This window comes from Rissa tridactyla, chromosome 3 (assembly GCF_028500815.1).
Source record: "Rissa tridactyla isolate bRisTri1 chromosome 3, bRisTri1.patW.cur.20221130, whole genome shotgun sequence".
Classification (NCBI taxonomy): domain Eukaryota; kingdom Metazoa; phylum Chordata; class Aves; order Charadriiformes; family Laridae; genus Rissa; species Rissa tridactyla.
In genome coordinates, this window is record NC_071468.1 from 30,535,691 (window position 1) to 30,551,123 (window position 15,433).

Below are 15,433 nucleotides of genomic sequence, written 5' to 3' on the forward strand. Positions count from 1 at the left end.
ACCACCTCTCTGGGCAGCCTGTTCCAGTGCTCTGTTACCCTTAAAGTAAAGAAGTTTTTCCTGATGGCAGAGTGAAAAAAAGGGGTAGACCACAAAACTACTGAAAATAGAAGCATGAAACCTTGAGAGCTTTTGGAAAATGGTGTCTCTGCTGAAAACTCAGTGTAAAATACATTCGGAAGCGCGCACTACTGCAGAATTAAATCCTGAGGATGTCTGGTCTTAGACTAGGCTCTTGTTTGAACTTTCCATCCGTCTTCAGGGAGGAGGTTGCAAGTGCTCAACACCTGGCCATCCAAGTGTCAGAAGCACAGTAGAAAATTATCCATTTTAGGTAGTTTAGGTGAGCAGTCAGACCAGAGATAAAGCACGAAAGACCTGAGATGTTTGGTCAGACAGCCGTGAAAAGAAGTTTATCCAGGCCAAAACTGGAAAAGACAGTCCAAAAAGCTTTTCAGTAAATGAAATTGTCTTCTTCAAGGGGGGAGTTGTCCTCATTAGGTAGGAGAGCATGTTCCTTTCTGAGATGGGCTGGGAGTGGTCTTGAACGTGCTAATGCTAGCAGGGGGCTCACTGAGAAAACAGGCATGGGAGCTTCCCATGGGTGAAGACAGTGCAAGTTGGTGGGCAGCAGCATGGGGAAAAATATTTGAGTGAATGGAAAGTAGATCCTGATGTAAGGTTTATTCTAGATTTTTTTTTTTTTTTGAGGACTGAGTTGTATCTGCACAGTTGTAGCCATGTATGTTTATAAGAAGGTACTAATTAATAGAAGGTGTATTTTTATCCTTTCTATAAAGTTTTTATGCAGTAACTTTTCTTCTTTTTTACAATATTTCTTGTGGGGGTGAGAAGTGTCTCCTTTAAGACCATTTCTGATCTACCAAGACTCGATACATCAGGCTGATGGGCGGGCTGGACTCTTTTGTTCTTAGAAGTGTTATTCATGGAGTTAAACAGAATTAGTCTTTGTCCTTCTGACTGTTCTCAAAGCTTGCTTAATTAAGGTGATCAGTGCTTGCATAACTGGGACTTAACAGAGTCCAGATGTTCCTGTATTTCAGCCACACTTGCACCTCTTACCCCGTGTGAAGCAAGACACTTAGGGTGAAAAGTTCTCCACTTCTCTCTTTATCTAATTCTAGGTCTGCACTTGGAAATATTTTCCATGCTCTTGAAGTCTTTCTACACCCATGGGATTTTTTTTTGGTTGTCTGCTTTCCCTTTCCTCTCCCTAAATCTGCTGACGGCACTCCCAAATCTTTCTCCCATTTTCTGAATTGTGTTATCTACTTCCTCCAGAGATGGTTTGATTAAAATCTGGTTTCCAGTTCTCTCCATGCTTCGGGCCTCTGTTGTGGTAGAGAACATCATTTAATGAAGCTCTGTTAGTGGCCCTTCTTGCTTTCTTTAAAGTGATACCCATTTCAAATGCTCCTTGATATTTTTTTTTCCTATAATGAAGTACAATTGTATTGAGACATTGGAAATTGTATATTATAAACTAGCTAAATATTAATTCTTTCTTGGCCTATGAAATCATGTGAAATTTTCATTGCTTTTTGTAGTAGACTTGTAGAAAAGAGTTACTTTTTCCATGCAGACCCCTTGTTTTGTTTAAACTTCCCCCCAAACTGTCGTTTCTACCCACTTTCTTTTTTTAAACCTTTATCCTTCTCTCTTGGTAGACAAGTAACAGGGCTGATGCGGAAATCTGGATGTTCCTTCCCATGCCAAACAGTCACTGCCGACTAGTAGCTGGTCTGGCGTAAGGAGCGTGACATGTCCCAGGAGGATCTGAGAGCAAAGTATTTCCTGCTTATTGGCATTGCTACGAGACAAGAAAACATCAAATAAAACGTTTTTTGAAGCTCTGTGTTCTGAACTCCCATCCATGCAAGATGGGAATAACTCCATTTAAGTTAGTGTGGTGAGGTGAGAATTGTTCCCGGGGACAGGTGTGATGTGATCCCCCAGACTCGGGGAGGGGAGCCTTTGCCTTTGTAGTGTTGCAGGCTAGTCCTTCATCCTGGACTCCATTGTGTCCTTGCTGTGGCCTCTTCCTTTGTACTGCAAGCACCATTGTTTGGATGGAGTTTCAGATGATTATTTTTTTTTTTTCTGTCCTTCATGTGCTTGGGCTCCCTGTTTGTGTGTGGGGATGAGTGTCAGCCCTGCATCCCTGCTCTGAGTTGGAGCCTGATTGATGGGTCAGACACGGGACAACCCACTCCCCGTGTCAAGGATGTTTTTCCCAGTCACTTTGTTGCTGTTTTGGTTTTAATGCTAAAACAAGGAAGTGAGGAGTTTAACGTTTCAAGGTGATGATTTGAATAGCTTCAGCTCCCCAAAACATGGGAAAGACGTTTTGAGACTGGCTTTGCAAAGCTGTTTTGAGTTAGCCCTAAATCAGAGGGTATGGAGGGTATGCTCCGTGGCATTCAGTCCTTCCCACGTAAACCCTGGGGAGGGGTCACACGGCAACAGGCCTTGCAAGCACTGCCTGTAGCCACCCTTCGGTTCTTACTGTCTAGAGCAACTCGTCTGTAGACATGTTCATGCCAGGCAAAGTCGTGTGATGGTGAGTACTAATGAACAGCGTAATTCTAAAAAGCACCTAAGTAACGATTCGCTGTGGCTGGCACATGCATAATGCGGAAGGAGAAATAGCATTCACTAGAGTAGACGCAAACACCGTATTTTCTGGGAACTGGGCCGGGGGTGTGAGGGTGTCTGTGCGTGTGGGTTTTTCTCCCCAGACCCCATAGCTTATCTTGCTTGTTTTTCTGTCTTGCCTCTCCCCTCTGGCCAGCCTCCAGTTTGTAATTCTGGGTTCTTTCCTACTCAGCCTGAAGTTTTCTCATGTTAAATGTTTGTTTTGAATTTGCACCTTGTTTCTGGCCAGAACAGATTGGTGATGCAAGGCCTGCTGCTTAGGAGATTTTTCAACATGTAAAGCAGCGGCTGAAAGTCAAGTGGTGTTGGGTTGGCACGCCTATGTGCCCAAAATATCTTCAAACCTATAAAAATAGGCAGTAAGAAATTAATTCTCGCAGAGGGAAAATAAAATCTCTGCAAATATTTTGACAATGAAGGTGACTGACCAGTACAGCAACCTGCTAAATGTTACAGTGGGTTGGTTCTGCATCCCTGAAAGTTGCTTAAATTGACCTGATTGTTCTTTTAAAGAAATGCTCAGATTCAAACTGTATTACTTCAAGCAAATCCTGCAACCTCTGATCTACAGGTTAGACAAGTTGTTGGCATTTTTCTTCCTTTCTGGGCTGATGAGGTTTGACACTGTCATTCATGCTTCTCCCAGAGCTGTTAGTAAGCCAGAGCTTCAGGGAAACATGTCTTTGTTTAGGATTTTAATAAAACATGCTATAATCATAACGAATAAAATCCCTGCGTCGGCAGAGGCATGGGCCTACGCCCTATCTCCACTCTGATTTGAAGCTTAATTGAAAATTTAGCAGATCACTGGACTTGCCTATTGTCACACTGTGGGTCAATTTTACTGTCCTTTCAGAAGGGGTTTTTCCAGCTTTTGTTGGTTAAAGCTAAACAACCTCTTCTCAGCTGTGGTAAACATTTATTGGTAGATAATTAAGTTTTATTTAGTATTATTGATGAAAATCACCTATTTGATTCTTATGATCTGAGATATTGGACCCCTCTAAGTGGAGAAACTGTGGTTGAAATGTTCACCCATGCGCGATTGTTCTGCTAATGACTATTGTTCTTTTGGAGTCCTTGGAGATTTTTTCCAATGTTTTCAAGTTTTCTTCAAAAGACTAGTGGGAGGGTCAACAGAAATTGGTGGAAGTTCATTACGTGTATGAGGAAATGATAATAAGAATGAGGGGGAAAAGTTGATATTGATTATTGTTACATACAAACATGAATAAGATTTTTTTTTTTTTACGTTGGGAATAAAATGAATAGAATGTAAATAAGTGTATTCCTCTAAGGCTTGTTATTTTACAAATGTACCATTGACTAAAAACTATGTTAAATCAAGTTTAAATCATATTTGTACAATTTAGATTGACCCCATTGGGTGTGCTATGCCTTGCTCTAATTATTACTGTTGTTTTCCATATGCATTGCATTATAAAGGTTTCTTAGTCTTAAATGTATTTCACAGTAGCATACAGCTGTTCCTGTAAAAGAGTTAAATATTTATTCATGTTCTGTATTTTGTGTGAAAGGACTTTCTCTTTTTTTTTTCTTTCTGTCTATGAAGGGATAAAAATCTTTTTATAATTACTCTTGGCCATAGAAGCATGTTTTGTACAAATGTAGCTAACTATACTGGCATACAAATACAATTCAAAAGAATATGTTAATGCAAGAAGCAATTTTACCTTTTGGATTCAGTTTGTATCAGCCCGGGTACACGGTGCTCTTTCTGTGCCTGCCTCATCCCTCTTCTGCGCGAGTCTTTGGTGTAGGGCTGTGGTACAATTGTTTCTCAGTGTACCTCGTCTTTGGCCTCTGTACCATCCCAGTTGTGTTTTGTAATAGCAAAATCATCAGTTTTGGCAGTGAGTGCAGCTTCTTTTTTTTTTTTTTTTTCCCTTTTCTTTCTGCTTCTCCTGAGAAAGCAGTCATTTAGTCATTTTTGGAAAAGTTGTGCAGTTCAGTTGATTACTTTATTTAATTTAGCAAAGGACAAAAAGAATAAAAATTGCATTTTCCAAGGACCGCTGTAAGGAGGCACAAGGTATGTTTACAAAACAGTATTGGTGGTTATTGAGACTCTCAGCTCCAAGCGGATGAGAGCACCCTCACCCTTGCCTTGGGAAGTACCATCTGTTTTGTGTAACTCTTGTGACCCCTTATGCATGTACTGATACAGTTGCATGCATTTCAGCCTGCATATCTTGGGCTTTCTTGTCAGAAATTTGGCTGCTATACAGTTAGAATCAAAATAGTGAAATAGGGAGGTACCACACCCTAACAGATGCAAAGTTCTGATACATGGCCAAGACCTGCCTGGTTGTAATGTGTTTCTTGTTAAGTAAGCTGACAATTGTGAGTTGTACCAAATTAAACAAAAAAGCCTGGCTTCTTTTCTGAAAGAACTGAGTTTCACCTACCTACCTTTGTCATAAACAGAATTTATTAGAGTTATTGGACTCCCACCTCCTGCTGTCTTGGGTTGATGGGACCATGATGGAGATGAGAATCGGGCCAAATATACGCGTATGTGCCTTGTTTGCTTACCTTTAAGGAGAATAAAAGCTCCAGCAGGAATAACGACAAAATACCGATATGGTAAATCATAGTTCTGAAGTATAAACCAGAAAATATGAAGAAATGTGGCCATGTGAATTTACCTTTGTATACACGCTGAATGCCTCCTACCTTTGCTGCTTCCCATTTATCATCATCATTTATTTTTGTCTAGAGTAAGCATCCTTTGATTGTGGATGCGTAGAAGTTTAAGGAGTCAGTAGGCAGTAGAAGGAGAGGAAACAATAAAGCAAGGAACACCAAAAGAGAAAGGCTGCATCCAGTTATTCACTTTGTATTACAACACAGACTGCCCTTATATCAGTTCCCTTTGAAAGTTTGTGTTTAGCGAGTAATTATTCAGGGACATGTGTCAGAAGAGCTAGCGGCCATTTCCTTACAGAACCAAGCCTTAATTTTTAAAATATTTGAAATACTGCAGTTGAGTGTGGAGAGACCACAATTGTTTCCTCCTCGAGCACCGGAGTTTCGATGCCCCCCTGGCTTCTGCCGCGGCAGTGGGTGCCGAGAGGCAGGTCAGCAGTTGAGAGGGCTCCTTGGGGCTCTGCCAGCGGCTGAAGGTGTGTGCCGTGAGGTGGGCAGGAAAGGCACTGCTTGACCCCAAGTTGTATCGCTCCAGCCCCTGAGTTTAGCTGGAAATGCAGAAAAATTTCCTAACTTTGCTGAAGTGCTGGTTTTCTGGCCTGACCCTTTGGTTCAATCCTTTTCCCTCGTAGTAAGGGGAGAATATAATTTACCCCAGCTCAAAAAATCTTCGATTTTTACCAACTAGTGTCAGGCTTAAATACTAATGAGAGATCAAAATCACAGCACGGGAAGTTATCCCTATTTCAGTTTACCCAATGCGTTAATTAAGAGGAGATGGACAATTAAAGAGCTACTGTATAAAATAACAGCCCCCTGAAAAGAAAGCAGGAAGTAAGAATGAGCTGTGTCCCGGGATGTTTGTACAGACAAAACTGACACCCCAGAGGGCAAAAAATGTAGCCTGGCTCTCAGGATCTGCACTTGATCGTTGTTGCAGGAAGTGGAGGAAACTGCATTACATGGAATGATCAAAATTTAGAGCGTCTGTATTGTTATTCTCAAGAATTATTATTCCCTGCTTGCCAAAGAAGTGGCTGTTTAATCTGTCTTTCTGGACATCCATCTTCTTGCTGTGAATGGATGGCTACAAGTGGCCAAGAGATGGAGGGGGAGAAACCATTAAATTCCACCATAACCAAGCGCACATTGAAATGATTAAGGTCCAAAAGGTAAAGAAGGATCAGCATTATTTCACAAAGATTTTATTGCAAGAGCTGTTTTCTTAACTTTATTAGCAAGAGTGTATAGAAGGTTTGCCATTTTGGAAGAACAAGGCATGGCTTATTAACAGGCAATGGCGCAAAATAATTTTGATGATCACTCTGAGCGTTCTCTAAAGGAGGCAAAGCATTTTCATCTTGAGCTGCTGTGCACCACCACTGCTGTCTTCGGAGCATCCAACGCAGAGTCCTTGGGCTTGAAACAAAGTGACATGAAGTGGACAAATTTCCTTTGTAGATACTCAGCCCTCTTTATATACTGAACTTGGGTGCTGCAGAGGGCATCATCAGAGAGCAGCCCAGAGCCTTAGAAGAAGAACCACCTCTTCTTGTGTTCTCAAGGTGGGGGAACTTCACCTGCTTGATCTTTGCTCTGTTGGTAACCAGGAGACAGGCCTGTGTGAGAGCACAGCCTCTGTACCTTCAAAGACTGGCCTCCACTGTCTGCTGATTTCCGAGACCTGTTTCATTATGGGTTGATTTCATAGCTCCTTTTCTGTCTTGCGGTTGTTTTATCTTAAATATTTTATTAGTTCTAACCACTGTTTTATTTGGCAGAATTAGCAAAAGAAAATCACAGCTGAAATGCATTGTGGAGGGTCATTCACTTATAGAACAATTTTTAAAGTTGTGACAATATATTTACTTTATGATCTCTATAAATGCTCACTGTCCTTTATTTACCAGCAAATACTGTTTAAAATTTTGATGACTTTACTCTGGAAATAAAGATGTTTAGTTGAGTCTGCTTACATAGACAGCCTTGAGATGCATGAGAGAAGAAAGGTGGTGGTGGAGATTTCTGTGGATGCTTGCAGACCTCTTACATGGCTCTGTTTGGTGAAGATCTCTGCGTCTTTATGGCTTGCTGATTTCTTTTCAGGGGCTGGAGAACCTACAACATATTGAAGGGTGGGCTGTTTGTTTTCTCTGTGTTGTTTTTATGTACTGAAATATTGTAGTGAAAATAGCTGGGTGGGGTGTAATGAATGTTTTCAAAGACCTTCCTTTGAAAGAGGCTTTTTTTCCAGCCCTTGGTGGTCACCACCCAATTTCCGGTGCTGTGTGTGCCTCTCTCATTGTTCCTACCCACAAGGGCCCCTTCTGTGAGCCTGTCAGCAATGTGCCACCGCCACGAGATAAAATGTCGTGGGACATTGGTCTGAGCCTGCTGAAGCGCCAGGGTTTCCACCCACAAATGTTGGTGGATATTGCCCAAGGCATAACACAGCGTGAGATCATAAAACTTGGGATTTGTCAACAATTTTTGGCATTACTCTTCCAGTTGTTTACGGTTGAACGGGTTGGAGGCTGAAGCGTAGGTACGCGAGCCACTGATAGTAAAATCATGTGATGGCAATGTTTGTCCCTTAGGCTTGAAATAAAGCTTAATTGAAAAATTGTCCTCTTTTACCTGTAGTTGCACCATCTTGATAAATAATGCTGGTTGTGGTTTGGTATGGGCTGGGATGTGGTCAGTGCCCCATGTGAAAAATGAGTCTGGTTTTGAGTTTAACTTCTGGACCCCCCTCCGGCCTGTGAATTGCACTTCGTTCACCTTTAGCTTTAACCCGCTGGTGAAGAGATAAAGCACATCCTTTGGTATGTGTTTTTTAGAGTAGGTAAATAGTTGGGTTATCTGAAAACAGATCTTAGCAATACCTGCTGAGCGTCTGAGCAACAATATGTATGGACCTCTAGATTAGCTGTCAAAATTGACTGATTGCTACAAGAAATACCACAAGATAAGGATCTGTAATCTCTCAAACACAAATCATTGATAGAGATCTCGGGTTGTGCGTTGTCATAACCTTATCCCTGCTGCTGCAGTGCGATCCCAGCTCTAGTTGTGCTGCAGGGACTCTTGAATGTCTAAGTGGAAATTGTAAAGAAAAGCAGAGTGGTACATTTATCACCCCCAAAAAATTTGCTGATTTGAAAGCAAGTTCAGTTTTGGCCAACGTTAAAACAGTCCTTTCTATAGCTTTGTTTAGTGGGTTTGGTGGTGGGCTTTTTTAGTCCACAAGTTATCTCTGAAACTTGCCATATCTTGGCTGGTATCAAAGAGTTGATTGCCACAGGGAAGGAATCCACAATCCCGTATCTTGATGGAGCAGAGCAGTGCAAAATGAGTCTTGTGGGGGGGGGGGGCAGGGAAGACAGACTTTAGTTGCCTTTGTGCTCCTCTGATTGCAATTTGACCGTGCGCTGGGCTGCTTGTTTCTCTCCAAAGTTCCTTATTATTTGGGAAGATGGAGGAAGTGTTTTACTTACCTGTTTTAAGTGTGGGCTGCAGCAGCTTTACAGGAGTGATCCAGAGCTGTCCTGACCCTTTCTATGACTGGCACTGGGGCTTGCTGAGCGTGCAGTGACTTGGAGCAGGAAACTGCTCTGCCTGAAAACTAAGCCGTGAGAAAAGTCTCTCTGCCATCTAGCCCTAATGCAGGAAATGGGTTAAAAAGGCAAAAAGACAATGTCTCTGTCTGCCCTAACTGCTGATCAAACAGCAGCCTGGCATCTCCTCTGCACGCTGTGGGCCTCCTCCCGTGGTTCCACGGGGCTGTGCCTTGCCCCGGGAGCAACGTGTTCGGCACGTCCTCCGAGGTACCAGGCTCATGCTGGCGTGGCGACTGCAGGACGGGCTGCACTCACGGCAGCATCATAAAATAATCCAGGACCAGATTAATGGCTCCTGAAATCCTAATACTTATCTTTCTGGTTCAAGGTACTCATAAAACTAGAGAGAAAATGGTAGAACATAAATCCTGTAGACGTTGTTTTGCTTACTGTGATTAAATTTATCAGACTCTGGTGACATATTGTGAACCTACATGCTTTTAAAAAATACGTGCTCCTGCAGCTTCAGTAAGGTTTTCAACATTGAATTCCCAAAGTACTATTCAGCTGCTGAAGTGACAACTTCAGTATTCACAATGATACTTTTAATTGCAGGTGCAAAGTGTTTGGTTTTTTTTAGTAGCATCTTTAAATGCAACTAGTGGTATAAAAAAAAGATGCTAGTGGTATAAGCACTTTAAAACTGTATCGGTGTAATGCTTTTTGTCTCAGCAGCTCAGCCAGGAATGTTTATGAAAATAAATAAAATACAAATCGAGTACAGCTTAATTATTAAGACTAAAGGCACCATCAGAGCTTCAGGCGTTGGAGAAGTTCCAGTCTTAAATGTGGTTTTAAAGTTCATATGAAATTTATCCTGTCTAAAGAGCTGGTGTGTTCCCCATTGAAGAAAGCATATTCCTGGCTGTGTTACTGTCAGCTGTGGTGGTCCTAGGATGACATGGACTTAGTGAATCATAAATATGCTCAGTGACAGCAAAAGTCTGGTATTCACTAAGGCCTCATCTCTTGATACTCTAGTTGTACTAGCCAAGCCCCTTGTCATTGTGCCAAGCATCCCTTGAAAAGGCCTAATGAGAATGGAAATGAGTTCCTCGCCCTTAACACAATCTCTTCCCTGGTCTGTCCCTGAGACGCTCATATTTCTCATTTTCCTGACTGTCATCTGCCTTTGGTTTTAAACTTTGAGGAAATTATTGCATCACATATTGATATGGCAGCTGGTGCCAAGCTTTACAGAACTAGCAGTGATTTGTTATTTAGTGGGTATGTACAGAAGCACTAGGAATCCCCCCATCAAACCAAGGAGTCAGTGGTGTTACTGTAAGTTAGGGCAGCTTTAAAGGAAGGGTGGAAGGTATTTCATTTCCTTATTTTTGTAATAGCCCTTTCTGTTCGTAGGTTTTCTTGTTACCTTCGAACTCTCATTTCCTCTATTAATGAATTCCTCATTTTGGCGTCGTTTGTCTGTGTACTGGGTACCATATCCCAATGTGCGGCAACGCTGTTTCAGCACTTAACAGTCATGAGCACTCCATGTATTTTCGAGCCATTTTTTTCCTTCTTAATCCAAGAATAACTCTATGTCCTTCCCCTTCCTATCGTCCTTGCTGCTGTGCTGAACCTGAGCATCTGGGGTCTTCTCAGACTTTAGAAATAGTTATTTTCACTGGAAAGAGGTATAAGGAGGGATCTGTATGGCACTGTGTATGGGTTTCATTCACAACTTTCATAGTTTGGCCCAAGTTCCTGGTGAGCGAGTAAATTGCTGTTTGTAACAGTTTTTATTTACTCATGGTCACTTTTATTACTTTACCGGAGGGGGGCTTTCAAAAGCACAGCATGCCATCCAGAATAAACTGCTCATCAGGTAGAATGGTTACAAATACTTTTAAAAGGAATTTTAAGGCTAAGTAAGCATGACCGCTGGCTGCTTGGTGTCTATGCAAGCAGTGTGGTTCCAAGATAGCTATGGAGTGAGTGCCTCACAGCCAGCGAAACTCCTGTTTAGATATTGTGCTGGTTTAAATCATCTAAGCATTTGCCAAGCAGAAGGCAAAGGAAAATATAAACACACAGCAAAATATGGATTTTCTAGATTGAAATAAATCTGTGTTGTTATCTAAGAGTGCTGCCTGTTAAAATATCTTTATTGAGTTTTTACTGGTTTGAATTAGAAAATCTTTTTAATGCTAAATGTCTCATCATTTTTTTCATTTTTTGTACTGTATTTTCTTATCTTTGCATCCCTAGAACGTATTTTTCTTGTTCTGCAAGTTAGCATTTGAAGCTTTAACTCTAAACTGTTTGAAATGCACACTTAGTACAGAAATTTCATGTGACAGCTTAATTAACTGTGGATTCTTGACCTTTAAAGTGCTGGAGCTAGATACATTTAATAACCAGCCATTGGATATAAAGTAATATGCTTGTTGGTTTACTGACTTGCATACATGGCAGTTTGAAGCAAAGTCCAAGGGTCACCAAAATCATGAAGTAAACTGAAGCGAGTCAGTCTGAACTGTGTATTTCAAAGCGTTGTACGAATGTGTCATGCAGTATGTATGTACTAGCGAAGGCTACCAGATTATATACAAGGTATTTTTATGCAAGGTGCGGATTACGATTTCTCTAAAAGCTTCTGTGATCTGGAGCCTACAAGGTGGGAGTGTAATTCGGTGCAATTACTGTGCTGCTTAGTCTTAAACAAGCAAGCGTGTGTGTACACAACCGAAGTATCGACCCATATAGACTTGTTGAGAGCAGCGAAACCTTGAGCAGAAGATTGCTATCTCAGCAAGTCCCCTCCATCAGTTTAAAGGAGGCCACCGATGTCCTTGACAGAAGGGAAGATCGCTGAAGCTGACCATCCGGCACCGTTATTGGCTGAGTGGGTACCAAGGGCTTTGAGGGGGTAACTGCATGCTGGAAGGACCAGGGAGATGTATGGGTGGAGCTGGTGGGCAGGGATTACTTGTGAGGAATTAAGTACTGGTAGGATTGAGACTGCAGAGAGCGAGTATGGTCACAGCCAGTGGAAACAGTACCGAAATGTCAGGGCAGTCCCTCTCTGCTGAGACGAGGAGGGTTGTGTGGGTATCTAACCCTACTACAGACCAGCAAGTGACACCATATGCTTGCGCCTAAGATTCTGTGCGGGGGGTGGTCTGTTTGCCCCAGTGTTTGTGGGGCTGATCCCCGCTGTGTGTGGGTCACAGGTACCTTCTGTGGGTGCCCAGACAGGGAGGGCAGTGGCGGCAGCACAGCCCCTGGCCAGGGCTGGTTGCCCCAGCATTTTTCCCGGCTGCCAGAGTCCAGAGCCATCACAGCAGTGAGTGACAATCCTTAAGATGACATGATATTTTCCAAGGGTATTTAAGCCAGGTGGGTTACATGGGGCCTCAGGTTTTGCCAATAAGTTGCTGTGCCTGGAGTTTCCAGTCCTGCAGTAAGAGAGGCTTTGGAAAGAGAGATTATGATCTTCACCCCGGGTGTGCAAGACCTTTGTCTGCAGTCATTCCTGCTGATTTCAGTGAAGCTGTGTCGCAAGGGGCTGTCGGAGATGAGCAAGGGGATAGGAATCCGGCTCCCGGGATCTGTGCAAGGCATTCTTACACTGCTTCAGATGCTTCCATCCAGCGGGTGGGATTGCATGCTCTGTTCCTGTGAGTGGGTGTACCCTTGGGGACTGGTTTGTTGTTTGGGTTCTTGGGAGAAAGCATGGAGAGCTTTTGCTCCTGAAAATTCAGGAGCTTCACCTGAGAGAGCAAATACTTGCCAGTTGCTTGTCATCTTTGCTCACATGCGTTGGCCCATAAATTCTATTTTTAGAGTGCAAACTAAACATGGCCAGGAGGGAGTGGGAAATCATGTAAGCAGCCGTCCCGGGGGTACAGTGCCATAGTTGTGTTCTGTGGCAGGGAGCTGCCTGTAATGCCTAAACTCTTCCAGTCCCTTCGGCTTGCACATGTGTGAGTGCTGTGGCCCCACAGCATTGTCTGGCAGCCCTGGGAGAATCTTTGCTGGGAAGCGGCGCCTTCCTTTTCCTTCTCCTCCAGCCTCCCGACCAGCCTCTGCCCAGCCAAGTCCTGAGTGGAGTCCCTGGGCCTATCCCTCAGCTCAGTCACCCTGTTTCTGGCAGAGATTTGAATGTCTCCATTCCTTCGTAGTTGTTTTGTAGGGAATGGTCATGCTGCGATTGCAATGTGAGGGGTGCGCGTGTGGCTGAGCGGGGCCTGATGCTGCCAGATCCCAGGATTCCTGAAGGAATGAGTGTCGGGGAGCTCCTGGGAAGCTTCCCCTGCCATACCTCTGGGCCTTACACCAGTATATGGGGGGGTTCATTTGTGGTCATTTCTCCCCTCTCTCCCCTCTGTGCTTTTAAAAATCTGACACAGGTTTGGGTGAGGGAGGTTTCTGCTCCTGCTTGCGTCACTTTCTCCCAGCAGTGACGCACACGTGTGCTCTTTTTTTGCCACATAAGTGGGTGGTTTATGTGCTAGGAGGGAATGATTCATGCATTAGCTAGAGCCTGGGCCTTTTTTCTATTGCCCTAATGATGTGCGAAGGGGATTCGGTGTCAGCCTTTCCTCCTGGCCTTCAAAAGGGCAGGCTGTTGAGTGGTGACATTTTCACTCTCAAGTTGTGGGTAGTCCAGCTTTGCCTGGGTAAAATGCTAATCCCAGGCATAAAATGGGGCTAACTGCAGAGAGACTTCATGTCCTGCTGCCTGTAAATGAAAACTGTGAAAATACTGCTTTTTGTGCCAGAATTCTGTCACTCAACTGCAATTTTTGGGGGCTTTTGCAACCAGGGCAAGTAAGCAGAGAAGGACCGTCTGTGACAGGGGTGTCCCTGGGAGGGACAGCAAGCAGGCGTAGGGCTGGAGCACCTCTCCTGTGAGGACAGGCTGAGAGTTGTGGTTTTTCAGCCTGAAGAAGAGAAGGCTCCAGGGAGCCCTTATTGCGGCCTTTCACTATCTGAAGGGGGCCTACAAGAAAGCTGAAGAGGGACTTTCTACAAGGGCATGTAGTGATAGGACGAGGGATAATGGCTTAAAACTGGAAGAGAGTAGATTTAGATTAGATATCAGGAATAAATGTTTCACTGTGAGGGTGGTGAGCACTGGAACAGGTTGCCCAGGGAAGTTGTGGATGCCCCATCCCTGGAAGTGTTAAAGACCAGGCTGGATGGGGCTTTGAGCAGCCTGGTCTAGTGGGAGGTGTCCCTGCCCATGGCAGGGGGTTGGAACCAGATGATCTTTGAGGTCCCTTCCAACCCAAACCATTCTATGATTCCATGATTCTATGTCTGCTGGGAGGGAGGGGAAGCTGTGTAGGGCAAGCAGCAGGGGGTGTTGGGGCTGTTTTGGACCCCCCTTGGTGTTGCTTGTGCTGGGCTGGCTACAGTCACAACGCGACTGGAGGCTGTGCTGGGGGAGAGAAGATGAGGAGGAACATTGAGGTGCAGGAAGCTACAGGGGGGAAATGCTTGACAAGCAAATTGTTTGTTTATTTAAAATGATAATGGGTGAGCAAGAAAGTCTTTTGAAATCAACCAGGCAGACCGATTCCTCCCCCTGTTTTCTGATGTGAGAAAGTTCTCATGCGGTGTGTCATAAACGACGATGTCTCTCTGCAGAGAAACAGGCATGACAGTCAGAAGCAGTGTTGAGGGAAAGCATTTGCAGCACAGAGGGAAAAAAAAAATCATTCTCTGCTCATAGCATTAGTTATTAGAAACCTTGAGCAACCCATGGTTAATGAAACCAGCTTGTCTTATTAGCCACACTTCAAAATTATATTTACAGAGGTTAGCAAAACTAAATATTTTTCTTTGTGGCCAGAGTGGCGTCATGAGAGACCCTGTCTTATACAACCCGTTTTTACAGCAGGAATTGCGACACGGCTTTGGCCTTGGTTCCCAAAGTTCCATATTTAAACGAGGAGGGATTGGATCTTGTTTTGCCCAAGCTGGTTCTAATGTGAAAATTGTGGGCTCTAGATTTACGGCAGAGCTCAAACATTTATGGTGCAAGTTAAATTTTCTAAGCTGCAATTGGAAATTCTCACAAATGTTCCCATGTAGTCTTTGTTCTGTTTGGTTTTGTTTTGTTTCTACTCTTTTATTTCATTGGTAGAATTAGAAACGGCAAAGATTTGTTCCTAGTCTGGCATCTTTATAGGCACAATGTAGAGACATTTTTCTTTATAGAGAGCAAGACGTACTTCTGAAAGAATCATCGGTGTAAGTAGTTCACATAGCCCTCCCGTTCCCAACACCTGCCCTGGGAGGGCATGGGGCATTTTCTGTTGTATGTTCTCAGACAGCTGTATGAAGGGACTTTTTTTATGTGGATGTAGTATGACTTTTACTTGGCAATCATAAAAGTAAGGAGTTAGTGTCACTTTGAGAATATCTGATTCTTTATGTTCAAACTTGGGCGGGTCAATGTTCGCTTCAGCGATGCCCTGAAGTCATTACCAAAGTTGGATCCTGCCGTTATG

General features: G+C 43.4%; 2 protein-coding genes across 4 annotated transcripts in view; one reads left to right on the forward strand and one right to left on the reverse strand.

Annotated features, from left to right (window-relative positions):
* The window catches only part of EPAS1 (endothelial PAS domain protein 1), an 80,978-nt gene that overhangs the window by 26,247 nt on the left and 39,298 nt on the right, over window positions 1-15,433 (forward strand). The gene's annotated exons all lie outside the window — the stretch shown is intronic.
* TMEM247 (transmembrane protein 247) overlaps window positions 14,469-15,433 on the reverse strand; it is a 142,690-nt gene continuing 141,725 nt past the window's right edge. Inside the window, exon 8 of the mRNA XM_054196136.1 lies at window positions 14,469-14,561. The gene's annotated coding sequence lies outside the window, so the exon portion shown is untranslated. The remainder of the gene's footprint in view (window positions 14,562-15,433) is intronic.